Source organism: Triticum aestivum, chromosome 4A (assembly GCF_018294505.1).
Source record: "Triticum aestivum cultivar Chinese Spring chromosome 4A, IWGSC CS RefSeq v2.1, whole genome shotgun sequence".
NCBI lineage: Eukaryota > Viridiplantae > Streptophyta > Magnoliopsida > Poales > Poaceae > Triticum > Triticum aestivum.
Window position 1 is genome coordinate 31,805,622 of NC_057803.1, and position 15,829 is coordinate 31,821,450.

The window sequence follows — 15,829 nt, forward strand, 5'->3', positions numbered from 1 at the left end:
CTGCCTCACTGTTGTAACGCCCTGAGACCGATGTGCCAGGTGTCCTCCAGTTATTTGCTGTTGTTGTCTTGTCATTGCTTGCGTGTCATGCATCTCATATCATGTCATCATGTGCATCGCATTTGCATACATGTTCGTCTCATGCATCCAAGCATTTTCCCCGTTGTCCGTTTTGCAATCCGACGCTCCTATGTCACCTGGTGTCCCTTTCTACCTCTTTTCGTGTGCGGGTGTTAAACATTTTCGGATTGGACCGAGACTTGTCATGCGGCCTTGGTTTACTACCGCTAGACTGCCTGTCAAGTTTCGTGCCATTTGAACTTCGTTTGATACTCCAACGATTAACCGAGGGACCGAAAAGGCCTCGTGTGTGTTGCAGCCCAACACCCCTCCAAAGTGGCCCAAAACCCACCTAAACCTCCTCCTTGAGCTAGATCGTTCGATCACGATAGTGTGGCCGAAAACCGCACCTCATTTGGACTCTCTTAACTCCCTCTACCTATATATATGTGGCCTCCACCGAAATTTTCGCGGACAAAACCCTAGATCCAACCCCCTCCGCACCGCCGGACATGTCCGCCCGTCACCGGACGCGTCCACCGCCGCCGCCACGTCGCCTCGACCAATGGAGAGCTGCCACGTCAGCGCGCCGCCTCCCGCGCCCACTCACGGCGCGCCACGTCGCCACCCCGACGTCGCGCGAGGCCCGCCCGGCCCAGGGAGGGCCCCCGAGGGCCCGAAGCCGCCGCTGTCTCCTTCGTTCGCCGCGCCCGGCGGGTCTGTTCATCCCCGCCGCCCTGCCCGAGGCGCCGCCTCCGCGCCGGAGCGCCACGCCGCTGTGCGCCTCCCGCCGGTGACCTCCGCCGCTTGCCAGCCGTCCCGTCGCCGGACTTCGTCCGCCTTCGCCGTCATCGCCTACCGCCGCCGCCTGCGGACCCGCTCGCCGGAGTGCGCCGTCCTGCTCCTCGCCTCGCCGGAGACGGCCTCGAGCTCGCCGGAGTCAACTCCGGCCGGATCTACTCCGGGTGGATGAGATCCACCAGGAGATGAGCCAAACACCGCCCCCGCGTCCCGGATCCCTCCGTCCCGTTGACTTCTCGGAGGTCTAAATTTCGTCTAAGTCCCAGTATTTTTATGCATACTTCATCGCATCATAACTCTGCACCCGTTGCTCTGATTCGTGCGTGTAGCATATCAAAATGTTTACCTCGACGAGTATATCATTTCATCTCATTGCATCATTTTTATTTGAGCTCATCTTGATGCCTGAAATGCTGTTGGAAGAGGGCTATGTGATGATAGTTTCAGATCTGTTTCAGCAAATGCCCTTTTGTCATTTTTGACATGATTAATGTGTGCATGCTATGATCCTGAGCTCTACATGTGTTTTGAAATATGCCATGCCATCTTTACAAGGGTGTATGCGATGTATTTTTGTGATCTTTGTGGTGACTAGCACAAGCATGCAAAGTAGCTTACTCAATGATGATGATTTCAGGGACTTAGAATTTCACTAAGTCCTTGCCCTGTCCTTATTTTAATGCCATATGTTCATGTTGTTTCCTAGTGATCCGTGCCTCTTTTGGGCATGATCAGTAAGGATGTTTTGTAGATATTGTGGTGCTATATCCATCCATGTATTTGTTTGCATTTATGGAGCACCCTAACTTGAGTCAATCGAGTTCTACTTTTGCTATAAAATGTTCCTGGCAGATTGTTAACATGTTTTGCAATTTTGCCAAGCTTGTTGTTGTTGATCCGTGCATGCTATTTTGTTGTTCTTGCCATGTATAGCTTCTATGTCATGTCTACTTGCTGTTTATATGCTTAGTTTGTCATGCAATGCCTCGTAGTGAGTGCATCGAGCTCGTAAACATGCCTACTTGTTAACTATTTTGCCATGCTCCAGTTTTTCACTAAGTCTGAATCTGTTTATGTTTTTGCTATGTTCACATGCTTGAAATTGTATTTTCTGATCCCTTTTGGCTCTTGGTCACTAAGGGACTTTTGTTATATGCTTTGAGTAGCTTCATGACATGCCTTGCTTTGCCATAATATGTTCCTGTAGCATGTAGTTTTCATGCTCTAAAGATTGCTTCCTGATGATAAATTCCTGACATGCTGTCAATTTCACTAAGTCTGAAACCAGTAATCTTTTGCACTTTTGTCATACTTGTTTGAACCTGTTAATGAGTGAATTAGCCGTAGCTCAGTGTTCATCTTTTGTCAAGCATCATGAGTGGATCCCTGCCATGTATTTTGTTGCCGTGTTTGAGTGAGGTAGCTTATTTATCTTGATGCATTTATATGGCCACTTGCTGTTAATCGCAGCCCGGTGCCATATTTGTTTTGCTTGCCATTTCCAAACCGTGCATCCGTTTCCGATGATCTTTATATCGATTTCGACCGAAATCAACTCCTCTTTCCAGTGGCACTCTTGGATTTCCAAGTTGAGGCCAGGTCCAATCATTCCTTTGCAAATCATGCATATGCATCACATATCACATCCCGCATATCATACCATGTTTGCATCATGTTGCTTGATCATTGCACGTGGTTGATTGTGTTCATTTTGTTTGTTGTTCTTACTTGGGTAGAGCTGGGAGACGAGTACGTGAACAGGAGCCCGTTGAGTACGCTTACGAGGATCAAGGCAACTTTGAGAACTTTGCAGGCAAGATGACCATACCCTCGAAATCACTTCTATCTTTGCTTGCTAGATGCTCGCTCTTTTGCTATGCCTATGCTATGATACCTACCACTTGCTTATCATGCCTCCCCAATTGCCATGTCAAGCCTCTAACCCACCATGTCCTAGCAAACCGTTGTTTGGCTATGTTACCGCTTTGCTCAGCCCGTCTTATAGCGTTGCTAGTTGCAGGTGAAGATTGGAGATCGTTCCTTGTTGGAACTTGTTTATTGTTGGGTTATCACCATATTATCTTGTGATCTTAATGCACCTATATACTTGGTAAAGGGTGGAAGGCTCGGCCTTATGCCTGGTGTTTTGTTCCACTCTTGCCGCCCTAGTTTCCGTCATATCGGTGTTATGTTCTCGGATTTTGCGTTCCTTACACGGTTGGGTTATAATGGGAACCCCTTGACAGTTCGCCTTGAATAAAACTCTTCCAGCAATGCCCAACATTGGTTTTACCATTCGCCACCTAGTCTTTTCCCTTGGGTTTTGCGGACTCAAGGGTCATCTTTATTTTATCCCCCCTGGGTCAGTGCTTGTCTAAGTGTTGGTCCGAAATGGGCAGCCTGCGGGGCCACCTCGGGGAAACTTGAGGGCTGGTTTTACTCGTAGCTTGACCTATCCGGTGTTGCCCTGAGAACGAGATATGTGCAGCTCCCATCAGGATGTCGGCGCATCGGGCAGCTTTGCTGGACTTGTTTTACCATTGTCGAGGATGTCTTGTAACCGGGATGCCGAGTCTGATCGGATTGTCTTGGGAGAAGGAATATCCTTCGTTGACCGTGAGAGCTTGTGATGGGCTAAGTTGGGACACCCCTGCAGGGTTATGAACTTTCGAAAGCCGTGCCCGCGGTTATGGGCAGATGGGGATTTGTTAATGTTCGGTTGTAGAAAACCTGAAACTTAACCTTAATTAAAATGCATCAACCGCGTGTGTAACCGTGATGGTCTCTTTTCGGTGGAGTCTGGGAAGTGAACACGGTGTTGGAGTTATGCTTGACGTAGGTTGTTCTAGGATCACTTCTTGATCATAGTTTCTCGACCATGCCTTTTCCTTCTCTTCTCGCTCTCATTTGCGTATGTTAGCCACCATATATGCTAGTCGCTTGCTGCAGCTCCACATCATACCTTTACCTTACCTGAAAGCTTAAATAGTCTTGATCGCGAGGGTGTGAGATTGCTGAGTCCCCGTGACTCACAGATTACTTCCAAAACCAGATGCAGGGACCGATGATACCGCTCCAGGTGATGCGATTGAGCTCAAGTGGGAGTTCGATGAAGACTCTCGTCATTAGTACGTGTCTTTCCCAGATGATCAGTAGTGGTGCCCAGTTGGAGCGATCGGGGACTTTGTCGCATTTGGGGGTTGATCTTTATTTTGGTTCCGTAGTCGGACCTTGAGTGTATTGGATGAATGTAATGACTTATTTATGTATTTGTGTGACATGGCGAGTGTAAGCCAACTATGTACCTTTCCCTTTATTTATTTACATGGATTGTTGTGAAGATTACCTCACTTGCGACATTGCTTTCAATGTGGTTATGCCTCTAAGTCGTGCTTCGACACGTGGGAGATATAGCCGCATCGAGGGTGTTACAACTGTGTACCAAAAATGAGCATCTCGCATGAGAGTGCCTTTTTCTCACGTGGTGTGTGGGGGCATTGGCACCACTTGGTTAGACTAGCCACAATGGAGAGTAACATACACGTATTCCTAGACTATGTTACTATCTTCATAGCGGGTAGTAACATAAGTGTGGTAACATGCATAGCTTCATTTATTAGGTCATAGACTCATGTTGCATTGGGACATGTGATGTTACAGTAACTAGCTAAGTTACTATTACTACCTCTCTCCTCATTAACTCATTGCCACATAAGCAAATTTGCTGAGTTGGACTCAATGTTACTGCTGAAGTTACTCCCACTATGGCTAGTCTTATCCATTCCCCACAGGGCAACGTTTATTTTCTCCTCTCTCAAGGACTGGTGAAACTCTTATACCCCGGGGCGTGATGTGACTGCTTGCATGAGGTTCGGTCAAGCTACCACCTACATGTTTTGGAATGTTTGGAAGAAGCTGAATAGATGTATCTTTAATGATGTCTCACACACTATGCTGGAGGTGGCCTATCTACTCATGGAGGATTTAAATCAAGTGTGGTTGCCTTTTTGCGCCGGTCGTGTAGTTGCTACCTAGGAGATGTAATACACCTTTTCACCTTTTCCTATCTATATGAAATGGGAAGGTCACTTGCCTTTCACGTCAGAAAAAATATAGTGCATTTTCCTATCTAAAGGAGGGGTGGCTAACCACCTCACCCCCACCTAACTACCTCGTGGTAGGGCCCCCTGGCAATAGGCCGTATCGTGCCGGGGTAGGCCGCGGCAGGCATAGTTGTCATAGGCTAACGTAGGTGGTGTCAGGGGTAGTTGTCTTGCACTGCCATAGGTTGCCCCTAGAAGGGTTACCAGGACAATGACATGGAGGAAGCCGTTGCGGGGACAACGCCAACAGAACAACAATTGGTGGGGTGGGATGCACGATCGCGTCAATGGTGTTAGAGGAGTCAACCTCAAGGGTGATGGTCTTGCTGGTGGGAGTCTTAACAAACATATGCATGCCACCATGTTGATGGAGGACAAGGGGAAGGATGGACTCCTTCTCGATGTTGTAGTTAGCAACTTCTAGATGTTGTAGTTGACAAGGGTGTGACCATCCTCAAACGGCTTGCCAATAAATATGAGATGTTGCTGGTCAGGAGGGATGCCCTCCTTGTCCTAGATCTTTGCCTCGACATTGTCGGGAGGTGCAACTAGTGCCAACGCGCTAAGCATCACTGTCATGGCCCATCCTTGACGGGTCCGTGAGACCCTGGTTCTCACTGGGTCAACACTCTTCGATTATTGTGAAGGAATCGTGAGTTTGTACAAGGCCAAGTGGTCGCCTTCTCCGTGCAAGATCAAGCAGTCCGAGGTTTTGACCTATGTGATATCAAGCCATGGGTGGGCATGTGTTTTGTGGAATCTTTGTGTGTGACATTGATGAGATATATGTGGTCTTAGGACTTTTTTTGCAACCCCCACCAACAAGGAGTAGGATAGTGCCAACTATCCAAACCTCAGGACACATCACTATGTTTGCATGCATTCTCTTTCCCTAACTCCTGCTTTGTTGCAAGTTTTATTTCAGAATTCATATTTTGATTTAGTCTTGTGTGATTAGGTGTTTTTAAGGCTTGGAGTAGAGAAGGCTAAAATTTGACCAACTAAAAATTGAAGTAGCTTTCATTTTTTATAGGACTATTTACTATCATCTAGTCCATAGAACTAAGCCCAACACTTGTCAATGAACATATTGCCATATCAACCATAGCCAAGAAAATAATTAATTTAAAAGCCTTCTTAACTTTCAGGTTTCTTCATCACAATTAATTTCATCAAACCGCTTCTTCATAACTGCACAACAGTTCACTGAAAATCATTGCTCTACACCCATTTGATATGCAATACCTTTGGAAATGGTCACACTAGAAGCAAACCCTTCATTTCTACTGGTGTCAAAATTCTTGCTTATACCTTCTATTTGCATCAAGGTAGATCCAATGCACAAGGATGTTGGTGAAACTTCTTGCTTATAGTGTTTACAACAAGTAAAGAATCATGTCAAATAAACATACCAAGTATAAACTAAGACTGAGTATCATTTCCAATATTTTTACATCACTCATGCCTTGGGTTTGGTATCAGTAAATTCAGTTCTTCACTCAAGCAGGGTTGACCTTACTTGAGGAGCTAGAAATATATTTACTCTGACACTTTTGATTTGACCATTTCGACGAGTAGTACAAACACTTTTAATGTTTGATGTCATATATATACCCTTAATGAATTTCTTGGCAGTTTTAATGTTTCACATAACACCATTAGCTGAAAAAATGGATGGAAGCTTCACATTAGGATTAAAACTTAGACTGGCGGTCGAGATTGGAAGAACCTATCCAGGGCCGCATTTTATCTATTGTCAAGTAAGGATTATTTTTTTCAAACACCATACAATCAAAGTCGCTCACATACATGACCATACACTCACCCTTATGAAGACGCACACACACACCCTACCCCTATGAGCATCTTCGAGAGACTGAGCCGGCATAGCATCTTGGTATTGACGAAGTCACCACAAGCGGCTCGCAGTCGACGGAACGTCCCCTCCCATTGAACGAACATCTCCAGAAAGCCTGGAATAACTTTAGGAAATTGCGAGCGTCAACGTCAAGTCTATGATTTGAACTCTGGTGGGTTAGGAATACCACTGTCCTAATCATCCAATCATAGGTTGGTTCATGAATTCTCTCTTTAATATACAACAGTTACACGTGTGTACTTGTAATATACAAGTTGGTTTTTGGCGCGCAATATTTTATATTGTCCAACTTAATTTAGTTGATTGGTTTTATTTGCACTTTCGATTGACTAGATGTTTCTTAACATGCTATCAGTATGAAAATACTGTAGTAAGAAAAAATTTTGTTGTGTATCCATGAGCTTACAGTCTAGAAATTTGCATTGCATACCAAGATCCTTGAACTCACCTATTATTCCAAACCGTGCAATTATAAATTGTTCTTCCTAAGCAAGGGCATGAACTCTTGCACCTTTTTTTGCGAGTGAATGTGCTCTTGCAGCTTGCACTCAATATAAGTACAAGTGATTTTGTCCTGTTATCTTGAAATAAAAGGGTAGAATGGCATTAAAACACGGGAAAAATAATACATTCAAGAAGTTAATAGAAATGCAATCAATGAGAAAATAAATAAAATTTTGATGCCAGGTAAAACTGCATAAGCTCCTGAAATCCCACTCAAGTACTCCCTCCGTCCAGAAATGCTTTTCGGAGGAATACATGTGTCTAGACGTATTTTAATTTTAGATAGATCCATTTTTATCCATTTATACGACAAGTAATTCTGAACGGAGGAAGTAGAGAAGGAAAGAAAACATCATCTTATGGTCTATCTATGCAGACCACTACTCCCTAGAATGACGTGTTTATTTGAATTAAGCCATGTCGCCTGAACTTTGGGACCTTCATGTGGACCTTGTCATGTATTAGGAATAAACTTGTAGTTGAGCATATTCACCTTACTCGTAGCATTGATGTTATACAAGAACTGTGTAGTTTTATGCAGCTATGGGAGCCCCTAAGCAAGTGGCGTGATTGACCGGCCATCGACAGGTTGACGAGCAACTACAAGAAGTTGGCCTCACGTTTTATTATCGTCACTTATCCACCTTGAGGCTTGGATGTTTTTTGAGCTGATGCCCCAGCATGCATCCTGTTTTTTTTTTCTTGTTCATGTCTAAACCCTTGTTTTTTCTTGTAGACCTTTTGTTTATCGGTTGTGACCGATTAGATCGTGGTTGGTGTCTTATTTATAAAGTGGTGGAAGATCCTTTTCAGTAAATTACACACTAAATTTGTAGTTTTTGTATCGCTAGTTGCTCTATGAATCTGAATATAATCTTCTCTTCTATTCCTCCGTTCCGAATTACTTGTTTTGGATTTGTCTAGATATAGATGTATCTAGACTCATTTTAGTGCTAGATATCTCCGTATCTAGACAAATCTAAGACAAGTAATTCGGAACGGAGGGAGTATATCACTATGCTTGCTAGTTTTAACGGACTCACATCCAATTGAGACTCTGATTTTGGATTCTGCCCCCGATTTTGACTCAGTCGTCGCTTAGTGGGTCCCTCTGTTCTGCAAAGGCGTCTGGGTCGAGGCTTCCGGCGAGGCGAGGGAAAGGCAGGTTTCACGGTTAACCGCACGTCGCGGGGCTCCAGTGATGAGGAAGTGGAGGCAGCCATGTAGCCGAGCCATGGAAGTTGTGGACGATGGCAAGCAGGTGGAGGCCTCCTCTCCTTCCCGCATGGTGGAGGAAGCACGCACCGATGAGCTCCTCTCCTTCCCGCAGCACCGACGGAGAGGGGCTCGAGCATCGGCCAAGTGGGGCGACGAGAGAAGGGGCTGAGCGATAGGATAAGCAGCCGAGAGACGGGAGGGCTAGCGGGCGGGGAGGGTAGCAGGCTAGTTGGAGCTCCCGTGCGGCGGCGACGACCCTGGAATCCAAGCGGCGCTATGGGGGATCGAGCGGGGAGAGATGGAGCGAGCCGGGGACTCCTTTGACCGCTTCAGGCATGGGGATGGCAGTGTTGGTTTGCCTGAAATTTGCTAAGAAAATAGGGGTACTATCCTAAACTACAGAAGTAACTATAACTATGTATGTGAACAATTCAAACTTCCAATATGATTGCTACTGAAATTTGTTGCAGGTAAAAAGTATCTTCGTTTTTCAATGTGGACTAGATACTTTAGGAAAAAAGACTATTTCTTTTGAGCAAGACGTTGTGTGGTGGTGAAGTTGTCTCCCTGTACCCATTCATGTTGTGTTGTGGAGAAACTGGCATTTTCTTGTGGAAATTTTACGGTGCATTATAATACACCAGAGCACATGTATTATATGGCCGATCTAGTGGATAAGAATAATTGGGCCTTTTTAAGCCCAAGGGTATTTTCGACCTAATTTTTTTACCTTTAATCGGCCCAATTTGGTCCAGGGGTATTCTCGTCCTAAATTTTTTGATTAGATTAATTGCATTAATAAAGCACTTCATTATAGAGGTCCCATCATCGTGCGTACTCTTTTGAATTTCGGTTGGAGCGGTTCGTCCTCTCTCCTCTCGAGCTCTAACCTCGGGCGCCCTCGATCGCCTCCGGCGCCCTCGATCGCCGCCGATCGCCCCTGGCGCCCTCGATCGCTGTCGATCGCACTCGCCGTGTCTACCCCTCCCGCTCCTTCTCCCCCTCACTCCCTCCATCGCAAGTCACCCCAGTCGGGGCGCGGCGCCAGATCTTCCGACGAGCCGCTAATCCACTCCTTCCCCGAGCGGACGCCACCTTCCCCAACCCGAGAGGCCACATCATCCTCATCGACGTGCATCAACTTTTTCACGCCGGATCTTCGCTGTAAGTGCCTAGCCATCTCAAATCTTTTCTGGTCCCTTCTGCATATAGAACCAATAGGGGTCGGATTTGATTCGGGTTTAGGATATGTCATGTGAGGTTTAGGGTTTATCGTTTCAGAAAGTTGTGAGGAGATTTTGGTCGGATTTGGTTAGGGTTTAGGATATGTCATCTGAGGATTAGGGTTTATGTTTTCAGAAAGTTGTGATGAGATTACATTGAAAGGAAGTGTAAGTCGGATGTAGCTACGACATATTGAAGGACTTAGTTAGGATTATGTGGCATGAGAAAGTTGTCAGCAGATTTGGATTCAAAGAAAGTTATTTTGGATTTAGTTAGGAGATACCTTTGAATTGAGTTTCGAGATATTTTGGATTTAGTTAGGAGATAATTATTTTGTATGGAGTTTGGACTTATTTTGGATTTAGTTAGGAGATAATTTAGATTTAGTTAGGACATACTTTTGGATTTTGTTACGAGATAATTTGGATTTAGTTAGGAGATAATTTTGAATGGAGTTTGGAGATAATTGATCTATCAGGGTGGATCTATCAAGGCATTTGAAGGACTCGTGGACTTTGGATTTAGTTAGGAGATCATCAGTTAGAGCTAGTACAATCAATTACAAATTTCTGGATTTAGTCAGGGCATATTTACTTATAGCTTTTGAAAGACTGAGTTAGGTACATGAATCCGATATGAAAAATTAAATCAATTATTTAAGCAGAGTAGTGCATAATTTCGGTAACGTATGCTATCCATCCGTAACATTGACTATCTGTTTTCGCTGGCAGCATAACGACATGGATGATAAAGGCAACGATGGCAAAAACTTGGGTGATACAGGCAAGGACGACAAGGACATGGGTCATAGAGGCAACAAAGGCAAAGGCATGGACCCCAAAGGAATGGATGGTATGTGCATGGATGATAAGGATAACGAGGATGCAGGCAAGGATGGCATGGACATGGATGATGTACACATACAAGGTAAAGGAATTGATAATAAAGGCATGGCTGGTTCAGACCTGAATGAGTGTATGGAATACTTAGAGATTGTGAAGAAGACGTTCAGGACTGAGGAAGAAGCCTACATGTTCTACGTAGGCTATGCGAGAAAAAAGGATTTGGTGTTAGAAAGGATGATCTGAAGTACATGGGTCCGGGTCCAAAACAAAATGCATACAGAAGGACATACAAGTGCTGCAAACAAGGATGGCGGGCCCTTAAGCACTTTAACAGAACTGAAAGAAAAAGAACACCGAGGGGTCTTTCTCGGTGTGGGTGTCCCGCTCTTTTTCAGGTTGAGCTACAAGATAGCAGTGGCCTCTAGTTCGTCAAGAATTTTGTGGACAAGCATAACCATCTGTTTGTCCATGCTGACCTGACTCCGTACTTGTCGGCTCATCGTAGAATGACTGACGCACAAAAGGCCGATGTCATTGAGTATGCTGTCGGTGGACTTCGAACACATCAGATTATGAATGTAATGGAGAAGAATGGCGGAGGTCCCGACAAGCTTGGATTTATAGATCGAGATCTATACAACCATGTTTCAGTCCAGAAGAAGCGCAAGATAGAAGGTTGTGACGCTAGATATTTGCTCACCTATATGATTGCACAGAAAAAAGCAGACCCGAAATTCTTTTTCAAATACACAAAAGACAGCGAAGGCCATTTGAGGATCATATTCTGGGCTGACTCACAATCCCGCATTGACTATGTTACCTTTGGTGGTGTCGTGGTGTTCGACAGTACATATCGGTCTAACAAGTACATGCTTCCGTTTGTTCCATTTGTTGGTCTGAACCATCACCGCAACACAATTTTGTTTGGGGTTGGTCTAGTGTCAGACGAGACAGGTGCATCATACCAGTGGCTTCTTCATGTATTTTTGGAGGCAATGTCCCAGACGGCACCAATTTCAGCAATCACCGATGGGAAGGGTGCAATGGCTAAAGCAATAGCTACTGTCTGGACCGGAATAGATCATCGTTTGTGCACGTGGCATATCGAGGAGAATATGGTGATGCACCTCCGCGAGAAAAAGCTGGAGCAATTTAGGGAATTCATTTACCGTCGTTGGGATGTTGATGAGTTTGAGAAAAGATGGGAGGCTTATAAGGTTCGGTTCAAAATGAAACCAACGGGCAAGAGGTCGTCATGGGTTAACAGGATGTACGAGCTGCAACACAAATGGGATGCTGCGTACACAAAGGGTAGATATTTCCTAGGCATGATGAGTAATCAGAGGAGTGAGTCTCTCAACTCAAGGCTTCATGTGCACCTGAACAGGAAGATGCAACTTGTTGATTTGTTGCAGCATGTTGAGCATTGTGTATCCATAATGCGTAAGACTGAAGCAGCATTAGACGCAGTAGCAACACATACGATACCATTCACTAAGCTGAATGCACACCCTCTAGAGATTGCTGCCTCTTATATTTATACAACTGTGATGTTTTCAAAGGTAAAACGTCAGATTGTCGAAGGGACAAATTGGCAGGTCACGGACCGGGTAGCATGTGATGGTTTGGTCGTGTTTGGAGTTTTGTGCAAAGCCCCATATGATAAAGTCCCATATGGCAGGGATGCTAGAGAATTGCAAGGTAAGGAAGGTAAGTATGCTGAGGACTTGCATGCAAAAAAATTGGATGCTAAGGATCCCAATGACTTGGAAGGTAAGGATGCTGAGGACTTGCATGCAAAAAACATGGATGCTGAGGATCCCAATGACTTGGAAGGTAAGGATGCTGAGGACTTGCATGCAAAAAACTTGGATGCTGAGGATCCCAATGACTTGGAAGGCAAGGATGGTGTGGACTTGCATGCCAAAAACCTGGATGCTAAGGATCCCAATCACTTGGAAGGTAAGGACAGTGAGGAGTTGGAGGCAAAAAAGTTGGATGCACAAGGCGTGGATGCTAAGCCTGTGGATTTTATATATCACGTGACTTGTCTGTTTAGAGGAGCAAGACTGGATGATGCAGCTTGTAAATGTAAAATTTTGAAAAGTCAGGATTATCCATGCGCACATATATTCTGCGTTTTGGATCATCTTGGTGTACGCACATTTCCAAAAAAAATTTGTCAAGAAAAGATGGACAATGCAGGCCAAGTCAGCGTTCCCTTCTTCGAGGACTGCGAATACTCATGTATGGTCTGATCACATGAATAAGTATCATCAACTACGCAACATGGCTAGTGACGCTTTATTCACAGCCGCACCTAGCGATTCACAGTCAGAACAGGTGATGGAGTTCCTCCGGAGTATATTGGTTGATGGAGAAAAAACTGATTTGGATGAAGGCCATAAACCGTTTGTTCCTTTGCCGGCATACTTCTCTGCTGCCCGCGAATGCTGCACTGATGACGTGGAAAATCCAATCAAAATAGTTCCAAAAGGGAGACCAACTACCGAAGAATCGAACAAGAGGATTAAATCCAGGCGCGAGCGGATGAGAGGGAAAAAAGCAACGAAGTTAGTGCACATGTTTATCTCATTGTTCATTTCCATACATGCTTACAATGTTAATATGTTCTTCTTTTTCTTCAATTTACTCAGGAACAAATCGGGGAAATCAAAGGTCACAAGGAGGAAGAAGCGAAAAGACAAAGACTCAGAGACAGAAGAAGACACAGATTCAGATATAGAAGAAGAGGAAGATTCAAAAAAAGCAACAAAGTTAGTGCACATGTTAATCTCATTGTTCATTTCCATACATACTTACAGTGTTAATATGTTCTCTCGGAGAGTGTTCACATGTTTTTCTTCAATTTACGCAGGAAAAAAAATCGGGGAAATCAAATAGCACAAGGAGGAAGAAGCAAAAAGAAGAGACAGAGTCAGATACAGAAGAAGAGATAGAGGCAGATGCAGAAGAAGAGGAAGATTCAGGTACAGAAGAAGAGGAAGATTCAGATGCAGAAGAAGAGGGAGATTCAGATGCAGAAGAAGAGGGAGATTCAGATGAGGAAGAAGAGGAAGATTCATATGCAGAAGATGGTGGGCTGAGTAGGGCTAGAAAGAGACCATTGGAGGTTGCAGAAGAGGATTACGCAAAACCAAACAAGTGGGCATTAGCACAATTGTGCGTACTTAAACATGTTTTCGAATGCTGGCTACAGATTCATCTATTTCATTTTTTGCAGGAAACGCAAGGGCGCTCCAAATGTCAATGCTGGGAGGACGAAAAAGAACAATGACAAGGGTGCGCGGGGAAAACTAGTGAAGTTAGTGTCTATACTTACATGTCCACTCTAGAAGTCGGGTATTTGCTAATACTGTGTTGATGTTTCTTAACTTTTCCAGGAAAGACTCTAGTAAGGGCGGTAAAGAACAGACCAAAGGGGTGATGAAGACAAAAAGGCCTGATAGGAATGTACCACAGGCTGAGCGAATAAGAGCTGTCAAGTTAGCTTCTGTAGCTATGAAGAGAAAATCAGTGAAGTTAGTGTTTTTTCTGTTATAGTGTACTGTACATGCTCAAATCTTCTTTGCTATCCTATTAACAAACGTTGTTTCATGCAGGAAAGCTAAAGTGAAGTCAAGACAGGATGTTTAGATGCACAGGGTCAAGCAGAGAAAACAAAAGGATTTCAGGGGTCAAAAAATTGAGAACAAACTAAAGTAGACAATTTTCCATGCCACGATCCACCTTATTTCTCATGTATTAGACCTATTTGATGGACTGCCACTATTTTTCTGAATTCCTCTTTTGATTGGTACACCCTCATTTTATTATGGACGGGTCGGCATGGTAGGCTAGTTATGATTTATCAACATCGATGAAACAATGCATTTTTAGTGCAGTTGGTTTTCTGTATTTTTTTCATTTTTCACATAATATATTGCTGAAATTTGTTCAAAGTGTAGTCAAATTTCATACTTGAAATATAAAATAGAAACCGAAAATTTATATATATAAGAAAATAGAACGTTAATAGAAACCTCGTTTTCAAATAACATTGAAAATTGTTTATTTTCAAATAGAAAATAAGCATACAGATATTTTAAAAACAGCATGCTCATTTGAAAAAAACATGTTCAATTGAAAATAAAATATAATGAATATGCTGATTTAAAAATATCATGCTAATTTTAAGAATAGCATGCTGATTTTAAAATTATGCTACTTTTAAAATAACATGCTAATTTCAAAAATAGCATGCTAATTTTAAAGATAGCATGGCACTTTTAAAAATATAATGCTCTTTTCAATATGCTACTTTTAAAATAGCATGCTGTTTTTGAAATCAGCATGATATTTTTAAAAAATAGCATGCTTATTTTAAAAATATAATGCTTTCAACATGCTACTTTTAAAATAGCATGCTGATTTCAAAAATAGCATGTTGATTTCAAAAATAGCATGCTGATTTCAAAAATAGCATGCTGATTTCAAAAATAGCTTGCTGATTTCAGAAAAATCATGTTCTTTCGAATATGTTGTTTTTAAAAATAGCATGCTGATTTCAAAATAACAGCCTCATTCTAAAAATACAACGCTGTTTTTAAAAATATAACGCTGTTTTTAAACTGATTTCAAAAAATACATGCTTTTTAAAATATGCTGTTTTGAAAGCAGCGTGCTGATTTTGAAAACATCATATTTTTAATTACGCTTTTCAAAAGATAGCATGTTTTTTAGTATATACTGTTTTCAAATTAAAAAAACATCATTTTGAAAATAGCATGCTATCTCGAAAGTAACAGAAACAGGTCCTGCTCTTTCTTTTGCATTTCATTTTTTTGTGCGACACACATACAAACTACATTTTCAAAATAACTCGTACTAGCCAACACAAAAACCTCGTTTAAAAATTAAAGTAGTGTCTAATCCATTTGAAACCCGGTTAGATTTGATTCTAAAAATACTAGCATCACTGTGGCAAAAAAAGGAAATATAATTGCAGTCCATAAAGGTAATTATATCAGGAGGGTACCAGGGTGCGTTATATATATAGACTTGCATAGCAAGTACATTACGCCACATAGGGTTCATACTACCACCAAGTTACTGCCAAATTCCACTTACTGGACGATCTTCATATCCAGTCGGACCCAAAAGTTATACCACCAATGTACCAGTTACTACCAAGT